Below are 14,155 nucleotides of genomic sequence, written 5' to 3'. Positions count from 1 at the left end.
GCCCCCTAGTTCTAGAGGGGAAACATCCTCTTAAGCCCCCTCAGAAACTTATATGTTTCAATGAGATCAACTCTCATTCCTCTACACTCACATGAGTACAGGCAGAACGTGCTTGAACTCCACGCTTCTGCGAAATTCCATACATGTGAATAAACAAATTGTGTAGCATTCTAGGATGACTTGGGTGGGTGGGGAGGCAGAGAGGGTAGTGCTCGTGACAATAAAAAGCACTGATTACTGCCAAAAAATTTTGACATGCAGACAGAAGTTGGGAAGCATTGTTGGCTGGCATATATGCAGTGGGCTTCATCTTCTGTCACCTTGGAAATTTTCAAATCTTAAAACATTCAATACAAAGCTCATGATTATTGTGTTCCTAACGCAGATGAGACTGCACACAGGGAGGTTAAAGTAACAGTGACCTCAGTCTTTATTAAGACACTCCAGAGTGAGGAACAGGCCTTAGGGGCCGGCTTATATACAGTGCTCCCAAGGGATGCTGGGATCCCCTGGGACTTCAGAGGATGCACTACCTGGTGGCGGAACATGGGAGTGCATGCTTTACAGATACACAACATCACTCCCCCCCAAAGGCAAAGTGAAAACTATTTACAAGGTGAGGCGGTCGGGAGCCTTTCTTTCCCTGGTGGACCACCTCGGTACAAATGTCTGTTCTGGTGTGTTGGCTGTGCCCTCGCTGGGCTGGCGTGTTGTTGGCCCTGCAGGGCTGCTGGGTGAGCCTGGCCTTGCTGGGCTGTTGGGCATGATGGGTTCAATTTCCTGGTCCAGGGTGGTGTCATTGATCCTTTGGGTGTGTGTTGTGGGCTCAAAAAAGGTAGAGTCTGCTGTGGGTTGTTCAGGACAGTCTGTGAACTGCAGCCTCGGTTGGTCCAGGTGCCTTCTGCAAATTTGTCCATGGTCTAGTTTGACTACAAACACCCTACTCCCTTCTTTAGCTATCACCATGTCCGCGATCCACTTGGGACCATGTCCATAGTTTAGCACATACACAGGGTCATTCAGATCAATTTCCCGTGACAAAGTGGCGCGACCATCGTTTACATTTTGTTGCTGCTGCCTGCTCTCTACCTGATCATGCAGGTTGGGGTGAACCAGCGAAAGTCTGGTTTTAAATGTCCTTTTCATGAGTAGCTCAGCCAGGGGCACTCCTGAGGGCGAGTGGGGTCTCATGCAGTAGCTGAGCAGTACTCGGGACAGCCGAGTTTGGAGTGAGCTTTTTGCGACTCGTTTAAGGCTCTGTTTAATTGTTTGCACTGCCCGCTCTGCCTGCCCATTGGAGGCTGGTTTAAACGGGGCTGAGGTGACATGTTTGATCTCATTGCGGGTCATGAATTCTTTAAATTCGGCACTGGTGAAATATGGCCTGTTGTCACTGATCAGTATGTCAGGCAGGCCATAGCCCTCAGGCTTTCAATGGTGGCGGTGGCAGTGCTTCCTGACATTATTTCACATTCAATCCATTTTGAAAAAGCATCCACCACCACCAGGAATATTTTACCGAGAAACGGGCCCGCATAGTCGACATGGAGCCACGACCATGGTTTGGAGGGCCAGGACCACAAACTTAGTGGTGCCTCTCTGGGCGCGTTGCTCAACTGAGCACACACATTGCATTGCCAGACACAGGACTCTAAGTCAGAGTCGATACCGGGCCACCACATGTGGGATCTGGCTATCGCTTTCATCATTATTATACCCAGGTGTGTGCTGTGGAGATCCGAGATGAACGTCTCCCTGCCCTTTTTGGGTAGCACTACGCAGTTACCCCACAACAGGCAGTCTGCCTGAATGGACAGCTCGTCCTTTCGCCGCTGTAACGGCTTGATTAGCTCTTGCATTTCAACGGGGATGCTGGCCCAGCTCCCATGCAGTACACAGTTTTTTTACTAGGGACAGCAGAGGATCTTGGCTGGTCCAAGTCCTAATCTGGCAGGCCGTGACAGGTGATTTATCATTTTCAAACACTTCCACGACAATCAACAAGTCTGTGGGCTGCGCCACCATCAACAAGTTTGCAGGCTGCACAATTTCCACCCACGTGGTGGGCAATGGTAGCCGACTGAGAGCATCCGCACAGTTCTCGGTGCCTGGCCTATGGCAGATGGTATAGTTATACACTGAAAGCGCGAACGCCCACCTTTGTATGTGGGCTGAGGCATTAGTATTCATCACCTTGTTTTCAGCGAACAGGGATATGAGGGGCTTGTGATCGGTTTCCAGCTCAAATTTGAGGCTAAACAGGTACTGATGCATTTTCTTTACCCCGAACACACACGCTAATGCCTCTTTCTCAATCATGCTGTCGGCCCTCTCGGCCTTAGACAAACTCCTGGAGGCAGAGGCGACAGATTGCAACTTCCCCGCAACGTTAGCTTGTTGTAATACACACCCGACTCCGTACGACGACGCATCACATGCTAGCACAAGTCTTTTACACGAGTTAGACAATACAAGCAGCTTATTGGAGCATAAAATGTTTCTGCTTTCTCAAAAGCAATTACTTGGTTTTTTCCCCATTCCCAGTTCTCACCTTCACGCAATAATACATGTAGGGGCTCTAAGCGGGTGCTTAACCCTGGTAGAAAGTTACCAAAATAGTTGAGGAGCCCCAGGAACGACCGCAGCTCCGTGACGTTCCATGGCTTGGGCGCGTTCCTGATAACTTCTGTCTTAGCGTCTGTGGGCCAAATGCCGTCTGCCGCGATCTTTCTCCCCAAATACTCCACTTCTGTTGCCACGAAGGCGCATTTCGACCTCTTCAGCCACAGCCCTACGCGATCCAGACCTCCGCCAGGTTTTGTAGGTGCTCGACGGTGTCCCGACCCATGACCAATATGTCGTCCTGAAAAACCACCGTGCGTGGTATCGACTTGAGTAGGCTCTCCATGTTTCTCTGGAAAATCGCTGCAAACGACGAATTCCAAACGGGCATCTGTTGTAGATGACCAGTCCCTTGTGCGTGTTGATGCAGGTGAGGCCCTTCGAAGACTCCTCCAGCTCCTGTGTCATGTTGGCCGAAGTCAGGTCGAGCTTGGTGAACGTCTTTCCTCCTCCCAGCGTCGCAAATAGGTCGTCTGCCTTAGGTAGCAGGTATTGGTTCTGTAGCGAGAAATGATTAATAGTTACTTTATAATCGCCGCAAATCCTGACCGTGCCATCATTTTTGAGTACTGGAACAATCGGGCTGGCCCATTTGCTGAATTCCACTGGGGAGATGATGCCCTCGCGTTGCAGCCTGTCCAGCTTGATTTCCACTCTCTCCCTCATCATATGAGGTACCGCCCGCGTCTTGTGGTGAATGGGTCATGCCTCTGGGACCAAGTGGATCCGCACCTTCGCCCCGGAAAAGTTTCCAATGCCTGGCTCAAAAAGGGAAGGAAGTTTGTTAAGAACCTGGGTACATGAGGCCTCATCGACATGTGATAGCGCTCGGATGTCATCCCAGTTCCAGCGGATTTTGCCCAGCCAGCTCCTTCCAAGCGGTGTGGGGCCATCGCCCAGAATAATCCAGAGTGGCAGTTCGTGCACCGTGCCCTCGTAGGTGACCTTGACCATGGCGCTGCCCAGGACAGTGATGAGCTCTTTGATGTACGTTCTCAGTTTCGTGTGGATGGGGCTCAGGGCTGGTCTGAGTGCCTTGTTGCACCACAGTCTCTCAAACATCTTTTTACTCACGATAGATTGGCTAGCACCAGTGTCCAGTTCCATGGCTACGGGTAAGCCATTCACTTTTACATTTAGCATTATAGGTGGACATTTCGTCGAAAATGTGTGCACTCCCGTGTACTTCAGCATCTGCCTCCTCTCTCTGAGGCTCGAAATTGCTTTGATCCACTATGAACCAATCTTCCTCTGCCATGTGGTGGTTAGCCGGTTTTGCAGAGCTTGCAGCTCATTTGCAAAGTCGTTGGAGGTGCCCCATTGTTCCACAGCTCTTGCAAACATACCCTTTGAAGTGGCATGAATAGGCTGAATGGAAGCCTCCACAACGCCAACAAGTTGTGAATTGCCTTGCATTCATCCTCTGTGGGGGACTCAGTCATCTGGGTCACCTGAGGCCTGCTGGCAGTTGCAGACTCGTGGTTTCTGCCCTGTATATTTCTGCTTGCAAACACAGTTCCAGTTGATTTATGAACATTGCTAGCACTTGTGTGCTGAGAGATTTGTTTGGCGTTATCACTGGTGGACATAAAAGTCTGTGCTATCGCAATGGCCTTACTGAAGGTCGGTGTCTCTACAGTCAAAAGTATTCGTAGGATGGTCTCATGTCCAATGCCCAGTACAAAAAAGTATCTGAGCATCTGCTCCAGGTAGCCATCAAACTCACATTGTCCTGCAAGTCGCCTTAGCTCGGCGACATAACTCGCCACTTCCTGACTTTCAGATCGCTGGCACGTGTAGAACCAATACCTCGCCATCAGCACGCTCTCCCTCGGGTTAAGTGTACACAGCTTCTCATATGACCTTGGGTTTCACCGGAGACAGTAGATTCTTCATGAGGCTGTAGTTCGGTGCCCCGCAGACCGTGAGGAGGACCGCTCTCCTTTTTGCAGCGCTTCCTTCTCCGTCCAGCTCGTTGGCTACAATGTACTGGTCTAGCCATAAGCTTCCCAGTCCTCACCCTCCGAGAACTTCTTCAGGATGCCCACAGTTTGCTGTATCTTTGCATTGGATTCGTATACTCGTTGCCATTTATTGTGTTCCTAACACAGATGAGACTGCACACAGGGAGGTTAAAGTAACAGTGACCTCAGTCTTTATTAAGACACTCCAGAGTGAGGAACAGGCCTTAAGGGCCGGCTTATACACAGTGCTCCCAAGGGATGCTGGGATCCCTTGGGATTTCAGGGGATGCACTCCCTGGTGGTGGAACATGGGAGTGCATGCTTTACACAACAATTACATTCAAATATTGCAGCAAGAAATTGATTGGACTGATCAATTTACTCTACGCATATCATCAAGATGCATTTCAAATCTTCCAATGATGTCTAAATTAAGCGTCCTACATTATTTTCAGGAAAGCCAGCTGGAGTTTCTGGACAACTGCAGAGCACAAATATCCTCGGGACTTGTTTTCATTTTGTTTGTTTAAACTGAGAGTTGTTCATTTTTGGAATGCATCAATATTTATCAAGTGAATATTTTTACAGTTGTTAAATATTTTCCATCTGTCATGTAACTAGACCAAGGGGTGCCTTGAGTTTAAATGGCTTGTTTTAATACAGAGGGACATGCGCCACATTGTTCATGTTACCCTTACAGAGCTTACAGAGATCAACTGGAGATGATTTGAGTCTATTTGTTTAAATCAGGTCTAAAAGGCTTCGGGGCCGAAATTCTCTTGATAACGCCGCCCGTTAACATTGGCGATGGGTGGCTAATGGGCGGCAAAGGCCTACTGTTGGCGGTGAGCGGCGTCCACGCCTCCCTGCTAATTGAGTTCGTCGTCGGTGGAGGCGCCAAGAGGTAATGCTGCTCCCTTTAACCCCACCCATGTGGTGACGTCATCCAGCGTACAATGTCCCCCGGCACCGCTGTCACGATATTTAGTTTGTACGGAGGCCTAACGGCCAGGCATCCGAACAGCCAGGAAAAAGTGGTGTCAATGTAGCGGATCTCGGGCAGAATTGCTCAGAGATCAAGGTAATTTTTTTCTTTATTTATTTCAGCTTTTATTTACTAGTTGTAGGGGAAGTCTGTGTGTGGGTCGGAGAAGTTTTCGTGTTTTTTTTTCTCCCGGTTTTTCCAGCTTGCATGCCGGCAGCCTCCCGTTGCAAAATTCAGGAGGCCTTCTGATCTTTGGGCGTAAAAACTGAATTTAGCATTTGCAGGCTGCACCTAATGCCAGGCGCTAAAATCAGAACTCACGGTAACAACGCCTCAGAAATGGTGATACCGAATTTCGTCCCCTTATCTGGTACTGTGTAATGAGACAGGATTAATAAACGATTACCTAGTAAAGGATCCTCAAGGAATGAGTGACCATAACACGGTTACATTTCAAATTCAGTTGGAGCGTGAGAAAGTTGGATCTTAAACCAGTGTCCTAAACTTAAATAAAGGAAACTACAAAGGTATGAAGGCAGAGTTGGCTAAAGTGGACTGGTGGGAAGCCTCCGACTACAATTTCTGGGCCTTTGAGTTCAGTATTTCAGACAGAGATTGAAGCTGACTCGATAAAAATTAAGGGGCAAAAATGTAAATGTTAATCTGTACAATTATAAGTTTTGAATCTAGATAGTATTACAGCTTTCATAGGGGTCACACATCGAACTTTGATCTTTGAGACATCACAGCTCAAAAATAAGCACTTATTGTTAAAATACCAATCAAATATTCAGACATTTTTAAGGAGATATTTCATAACTCTCAACAAAAATATATTCCAATGAGAACGAAGGACTATAAGAGAAGGGATAACTAAGGAAATAAGAGATAGTATCAAATTGAAAACAAGGGCATACAATGTGGCCAAGACTAATGGGAGGCCAGAGGATTGGGAAACTTTTAAAAGCCAGCAAAGAACAACTAAAAAAATAACAAAGAAAGAGAAGATAGATTATGAAAGTAAATGAGCACGAAATATAAAAACAGATGGTAAGAGTTTCTACAGGTACATAAAAAGGAAAAGTGTAGCTAAAGTAAATGTTGGTTCCCTAGAGGATGAGACTGGGGACTTAATAATGGGGAACAGGGAAATGGCAGAGACTTTGAGCAAATATTTTGTATTGGTCTTCATGGTAGAAGATACTAAAACATCCCAAATCGTGGATAATCAAAGGGCTATAGGGAGGGAGGAACTTAATACAATCACGATCACTAAAGAAGTAGTACTCGGTAAAATAATGGGACTCAAGGTGGACAAGTCCCCTGTACCTGATGGCTTACATCCTAGGGTCCTAAAAGAAGTGGCTGCAGAAATAGTGGATGCATTGGTTGTAATCTACCCTGGATTCTGGGGAGGTCCCAGCGGAGTGGAAAACTGCAAATGTAACACACCTATTTAAAAAAGGAGGGAGATAAAAAGCAGGAAACTATAGGCCAGTTAGCCTAGCATCTGTCGTTGGGAACTGCTGGAGTCCATTATTAAGGAAGCAGTAGTAGGACATTTGAAAAAGCATAATTCATGCGAAGCAATGGCTGAGACAGGGGGAAATGATGAGCTTGTATACCTGAAGAGGGTGGAGAGGTCAAATAGTGATTACTGCAGTTGGAAACAATTTTTTGCAGCAACTGTTTTGGCATTCTGCCTATACACCCCTGGATTTGCTTCGGAGCGTGTGAGACCACCGGGAGATTTAGTGTCTAACCTTAGTTGTCATCTAAAGATGTGGAACTCGCTACCACAAGGAGTAATTGAGATGAATAGCACTGATGCATTTGAGGGGGAGCTAGATAAAAATGTGAGGGAGAAAGGAATAGAAGGTTACACTGATACAGTGAGATGAAGAGGGGTGGGAGGAGGCTCATGTGGAGCATAAACATCAGCATGGAGTAGTTAGGCTGAATGGCCTATTTCAATGCTGTACATTCTATGTAATGATTTTCTAAAGTTAGTAACAAGTAGGAAAAGTAGTAAAGTTGTATGTTTTTTTTACCCAATGGGGTGCAAATTGAAAATTCTATAATTAAGTGAAAACTGCTGCTGCCTACTTTTTACTTTTAATAAACCCAATTTGTGGTTTGTATCTGGTCAGATGACCTAAGACGGTTTAGCCTTCCATTACCCAAAGATATGGAGAACATCAGAGGGCTTGTGTCGATTCAATGGATAATGAGGATTTGTGCTTATCCTGTAGGCCATGCTGCACTACTAGACATGGAACAGGAACTACCATCCTCCTTCTGCCAATTTCTTGGTAGAACAGGGTTGAAATATATAATGGAGGCAGTCAACTGCATCCCTGCCCATTGGATTTCCCATATATGGATTGGTAGGTTGAAATTACATTCAGATGACAGCAATTCAACATATATTCCTTCATTTGTGCCATATCAGTGTTTAGTGGCAGGTTTGAGGTCACATTTTAAGTTTAAATGTCCTTCAAGCCAATGCCAATGGTTAACCTGTGCAATGTGGTTTAGCATTGTTAATATTTTCTATTTCCCGATGGGCAAGATGAGGAGGCAAAGCAATCAATTGAAGAGACTTAAACTGTATCAGCAAAATGCTCAGAACACTCGAGCACTTAGATATGTAAAGGCATTTTTCTCCTGTGAAGATACAAGCAATTTATTTGAAGATGGTAAAGCAACTAAAATATCAATGTTCGAACACCTTAATAAACAATGAAATGAAAGCTTGGCTTTGCTATACATCCCACCTGCAGCTAATTCACAAATGTTGAAATTCATTTCCAAACTACCATCATTGAAAAAGAATCCAAAAAACAATCTCAGTCTACCTAGATTAATATTGTGAAGTTGCACGTTGACAAATTCAACTGACAAAGGGTTCAGATGAGTATTTAATGCAAAATAGTCTTCATCAATCTGCAGTGTCACCAGAAACATGTCCAACCGCAAAGCAAATGATGTTTCATAAACGCTACCTTGAAACACAGCTGGCTAATATTTTTTTGTAGATATCCTTGCTTCTTGAAACTGCATCAGACCAAAAACAGATCAATCCTATTTTTGCCAATGGTAGTTCTCCATGCATCCTGGCCAACATTTCACTCTCAACATCAATACATATCAAAATTAAATAGATCAAATGATCACTCAGCTCTTTGCAGTTTGTGGGATTTCAAAGGTAATTCACCGTGTGAAGAACGTTGGCATATTTCAATTATTTTGTGTCTATTTTTAAAAATAGCTCAGGCCAAAATGGAAGCTGCTGTCTCTGACTCCATTAACTTTCAAAATGGACGAACAGTAACTGCCTGGTGTTTAGAAACCAATTACGATAAGTTACATTGATACAAAAGCAAAATACTGCAGAAGCTGTAAATCTGAAATAAAAAAGAAAATGCTGGAAATACTCAGCGGGTCAGGCAGTATCTATCGAAAGAGAAACAGAGTTACTGGCCGGAATCTTACCAAGCCTGTGAGTGCAGGCTGTCAAAATGGGGCAGAAGTCCGCTCTGAACCTGCCTCCTTGTGAATTTCCAAAATGCTGGCTCTGCCTGCAAATTGCAGATCTGGCACTAAGTTGCGTGTCAGGCAATTATGATAGTTAAGAAGCTGCTTAAAGCTACTTAAGCAACATTTTACCAGGTTCGAAGGGTTTTTTGAAATTTTTTACAAGGTTTACATCCCTCGGGTATCATGTCAGGTAAGTATGTCGGGTTCGCAACAACTCTGGATTGGTTTGACTAGTTGACAGCTGCAGAAGTGGCATAAAAGCTACCATTTCACAGCTGTTCAATTTCCAATTAAAGAAGCTGGGGCCTTCAGGATTTGGAATATATTTTCAGCTTTATGGAGGCTTGAAGCATTTGCAGTGAACCCTCTATCCAGTGTCACCTCCTTGGAGCAACCGCTCTCACCATTGACTGATCGTTTCTGTCACCTCAACTTCAGCTGTCATCTATTCTATCAGCATCAGTGCCCTTGAAAAAATCTCACCTTGGTCCTCACAATCCCACCATGATCAGCCCCAACAGCAACATCACCAGGCACACCAGCATCACCAACCTTCTCCGCAATCACCTGATGCTACACAGGACACAGGACATCAGCACCCGACCACATTGCTGCCAGGGACACCAGATACACTGAAGAGATCGCAAAGTTTCTGTTTTTTCTGAGGGTATTTTCCCTGTGCTGGTTTTTGTTAAAATTCCAGAGACGGCATGGAAGTTAGGTATGACAAAAGAACTGTCAGTCATGTACAGGTTTGCCTACCAGTCACAGCTAAAGGAAGGGAGCCATGAATATTGACAAAAGAGCTGTCGGCCAGGAAGGGGGGCCACTGACAAAGCCACTCTAATATGCAAAAGCACTTCTCACCTCCACCTCAGAAGAAGAGCAGAACAATGAACCCACTAGCCTGGCCAGCCAGAGAGGAGCCAGGTCCTTCCCAACACAAAGACTGAGAGAGATGCCCAGACTAAGGGCCATCAGCCCAATACACATGGGTTGGATATCCCATCACTGACTAAGTACCCATGCTTAGAAACAAAAGGATTTTACAGATTGGCGGGAAAGATTGGGGTAGCAAGACTCCCATAAAGACAGGCTCTTTCCACTTTATTTTTAGCTTGGAGCTTGGAGCTTGGAGCTTGTATCTAGAGAGAGCTCTCTCTCCCTCTCACACTCGCTCCACCAAGATCGATGTACCAGAGGAAGAAGCAGCAGTTCCACAGACGAAGCCGCTGAGACTAAAAGCCAGCAGGCAGTGGCAGTGACTTCCCAGAGCTGAGCTGAGTGAGGAAACCAGCTGTGGGTGTAGTGGTGAGCATGATCGCGAGTGTCCCAAGCCGGTAACCAGAGATCCCAGGCGAGCTGTGTAGGATGTAAAGGGCTCAGAGTTTTCTCAGAAGTGAAGCTTTTTCAGGGCTATTCTGGGGAGGAAGTTTTGACTGGGTAATTTGTTGGTAGGGGTGGAGTTAGAATCCACCAGGGAATTATTGCATGTTACTAGGTCTCATTTCTGTACTGTATGTATGCTGTGGAGATTTTATTCTCCACAGAGACAGTGATTTTGTTTTAGTGGTTCATGTTTTTAGCCAATGTATGTTAGACTAAATAAAATAAATAAGATTTTTCACCGAAGCATTCTTGTCCATGACTTATTCCATTTACACTCTGAATAATAATCCCCGGGTATAGAATTTTCGTAAGACGGGGGCGATTTGAACCATCCGTCTAGCAATTGGACTAGTATTAAAACTGCTTACACTTTCTCACCATTGACTGAGTTCTGTCAGCTCAACTTCAGCTGCCATCTATTCCATCAGCATCAGTGCCCTTGCAAATATCTCACCTTGGTCCTCACAATCCCACCACGATCAGCGCCAACAGCAACATCACCAGGAACACCAGCATCACCAACAACACCAACCTTCTCCGCAATCACCTGATGCTACACAGGACACAGGGTATCAGCACCCGACCACATTGCTGCCTGGGACACCAGATATGACCTCACCATGGCCAGATTTACTTCACTTAACATTGTACACCCTGGCTGCCACATGATGCGCTAACACCATAAAGCATCCCTACTATGCCCAAGCCATTCCTTTCTCACTCATCACCATTGGGGGGTGGGGGTGGAGGGGGCGGGGGGGGCTACCATTATGTCTCACCATTCACTGCAACTCAATAAGCCACTTCCAGAGGTGCACACAGATCTGTCCAAGAAGGGAAAGTGTTTAAAATATAAATCTCAATGTTTGATAACACATTAGCAGAAACTTTACATCGGCATTGGTGATAACACCCAAGTGCCTGCCCTTGTGTATTGCTAATTGGTATGATTGGACAAGGATGAGGGTGAGTGTGAGGGGTGGTTAGTGAAATGGGGATGTGATAACGTAGAGAGAGAGAGAGGGATGGGTGGAGGTGCAAGATAAGTTGGTGTGAGCAAGGATGTGCAGGAGTGGGGTAGGAAAGGCAGAGTGATGATGATATGATGAGTGGCACAGCAGGATAAGGTTAACTTTGGCTTTGCAGTGACATTTCGTGATCTACTGAGATAATTGAAAGGCTTGCGCCGCTGCAGCCAGGTCCTCCTGTCGACATCCCTGTTGTGCCCTCCTGTACAATGTGCAAACAGGCTGTATTGGTGTCCTGGGGAGGTCTACTCTGCCCAGTGGAAGAGAAGAGAACCTCCCTGCATGCTGTGATTCCCTCCATAAGCATCTGGAGGGAGTGATGGGAGAGCCTAGGTGCAACCGTGCACCTCTGTGCAGTGTTCGTCAGTGGTGCCAGGGTCAAGGATGTCACAGAGTGGACAAAGGACATCCTGTGGGTGGGAAGAGACGGGGGGAGGGTAAACAGCTAGAGGTCGTGGTCCATATCGGGACCAACAACATAGGCAAAATAAGGGATGAGGTCCTACAGGAAAAATTCATGGAGCTAGGAAAAAATTTAAAGGTAGTAATCTCCGGATTGCTACTGGTGCCATGTGCTAATGAGTATAAGAATAGAAGAATGGAGAGGATGAACACATGGCTGGAAAGTTGGTGTAGGAGGGAGGACTTTAAATTCTTGAGGCATTGGGACCGCTTCTGGGGGAGATGGGACATGTACAAACCGGACGGGTTGCACCTCAACAGCGTCGGGACCAATATCCTCGTGGGGAGTTTTGCTAGTGCTGTTGGGAAGAGTTTAAACTAGCTTGGTAGGGGGATGGGAACCTGAGAACAAATTCAAAAGGGAAGGAAGTAAAGTTGAAATTGGATAGCAAGAATCTAGAAAGCGAATCTATAAGTCAGAGGAAACAGGGCTTAGAATGTAGTAAGCAAAGAGGTCTTCCTGTACTGAATGGTATATACTTTAATGCAAGGAATATAACAAATAAGGCGGATGAGCTAAGAGCACAGGTAGACACTTGGGAGTATGACATTATAGCCATTACAGAAATATGGATGAAAGAGGGGCAGGTTTGGCAGATCAATATTCCTGGCTACAGGATTTTTAGAAAAGATAGAGAGGGGGGTAAAAAGGGGGGAGGGGTGGAGGAGGGGATTGCAGTACTGATTAAAGAAAATATTACAGCGATGAGGAGGGATGATATGTTAGAGGGATCATCAAATGAGGCCATATGGGTCGAATTGAAAAATAAAAAAGGGGCGATCACACTGCTGGGTGTGTATTATAGACCCCCAAACAGTGGAAGGGAGATAGAGGAGCAAATATGTAGGCAAATTGCTGTAAAGTCCAAAAACCATAGGGTAGTAATAGTAAGGGATTTTAACTATCCAAATATTGATTGGGACAAATTTAGTGTGAAGGGTATAGAGAGTGCGGAATTCTTCAAATGCATTCAAGAGAACTTTTTTAGTCAGTATGTAGCAAGCTCAATACGAGAAGGGGTGGTCTTGGATTTAGTTTTGGGGAATGAAGCTGGGCAGGTTGAAGGGGTATTAGTGGGAGAGCACTTGGGCGCCAGTGACCATAATTCAGTCAGATTCAAGGTGGTTATGGATAAGGACAAGAATAGGCCTGGAATAAAAGTTCCGAATTGGGGAAAAGCTAATTTTGCTGAGTTAAGGAGTGATTTGGCCATGGTGGACTTGAAACAGCTACTTGTAGGTAGATCAGTGTCAGAACAGCTCGAGGCATTTAAGGAGGAGATCTGGAAGGTTCAGGCCAAACATGTGCCCTTAAAGAAAAAGGCTGGGAAAAATACTTCTAAAGCCCCCTGGATGTCTAGGGACTTACAGGGGAGGATTAAGAAAAAAAGGGACGCTTACATCATATATCAATGGCTAAATACTATAGAATCTTTAGAGGAATATAGAAAGTTAAGAGGCAAAATTATAAAAGATATTAGGAATGCTAAGAGAGAGCACGAGAAATTCTTGGCCAGTAAAATTAAGGAAAACCCTAAGATGTTCTTTAAATATATTAAGAGTAAGAGGGTAATTAAAGAAAGAGTAGGGCCAATTAGAGACCATGAGGGTAATCTTTGTATGGAGGTGGAAGATGTTGGGAGGTTCTTAATGAATACTTTGCATCTGTTTTCACAAAGGAAAGGGGCAATGCAGATACTGCTATCGAGGAGGAGTGTGATATTCTGGATGAAATAAATATAGTGAGAGAGGAAGTATTAAGGAGTTTAGCAGCTTTGAAGGTACATAAGTCCCCAGGCTCGGATGAATTGCATCCCAAGCTGTTGAGTGAAGTAAAAGAGGAAATAGCAGAGGCCTTGACCATCATTTTCCAGTCCTCTTTGGATCTGGGCATGGTGCCGGAGAATTGGAGGACTGCTAATGTAGTATCCTTGTTTAAGAAGGGAGAAAGGGATAGGCCAAATAATAACAGGCCTGTTGGCCTAATCTCAGTGGTGGGAACATTATTGGAAAAAATCCTGCAAGACAGGATAAATCTGCATTTGGAAAGGCAAGGATTAATTAGGGACTGTCAGCATGGATTTGTTCAGGGAAGATCGTGTCTGAGTAACTTGATTGAATTTTTTGAAGAGGTAACCAAGAGGGTCGATGAGGGTAGTGCATAC

This window comes from Pristiophorus japonicus, chromosome 1, assembly GCF_044704955.1.
Source record: "Pristiophorus japonicus isolate sPriJap1 chromosome 1, sPriJap1.hap1, whole genome shotgun sequence".
NCBI lineage: Eukaryota > Metazoa > Chordata > Chondrichthyes > Pristiophoridae > Pristiophorus > Pristiophorus japonicus.
This window is presented reverse-complemented; position numbering follows the sequence as displayed.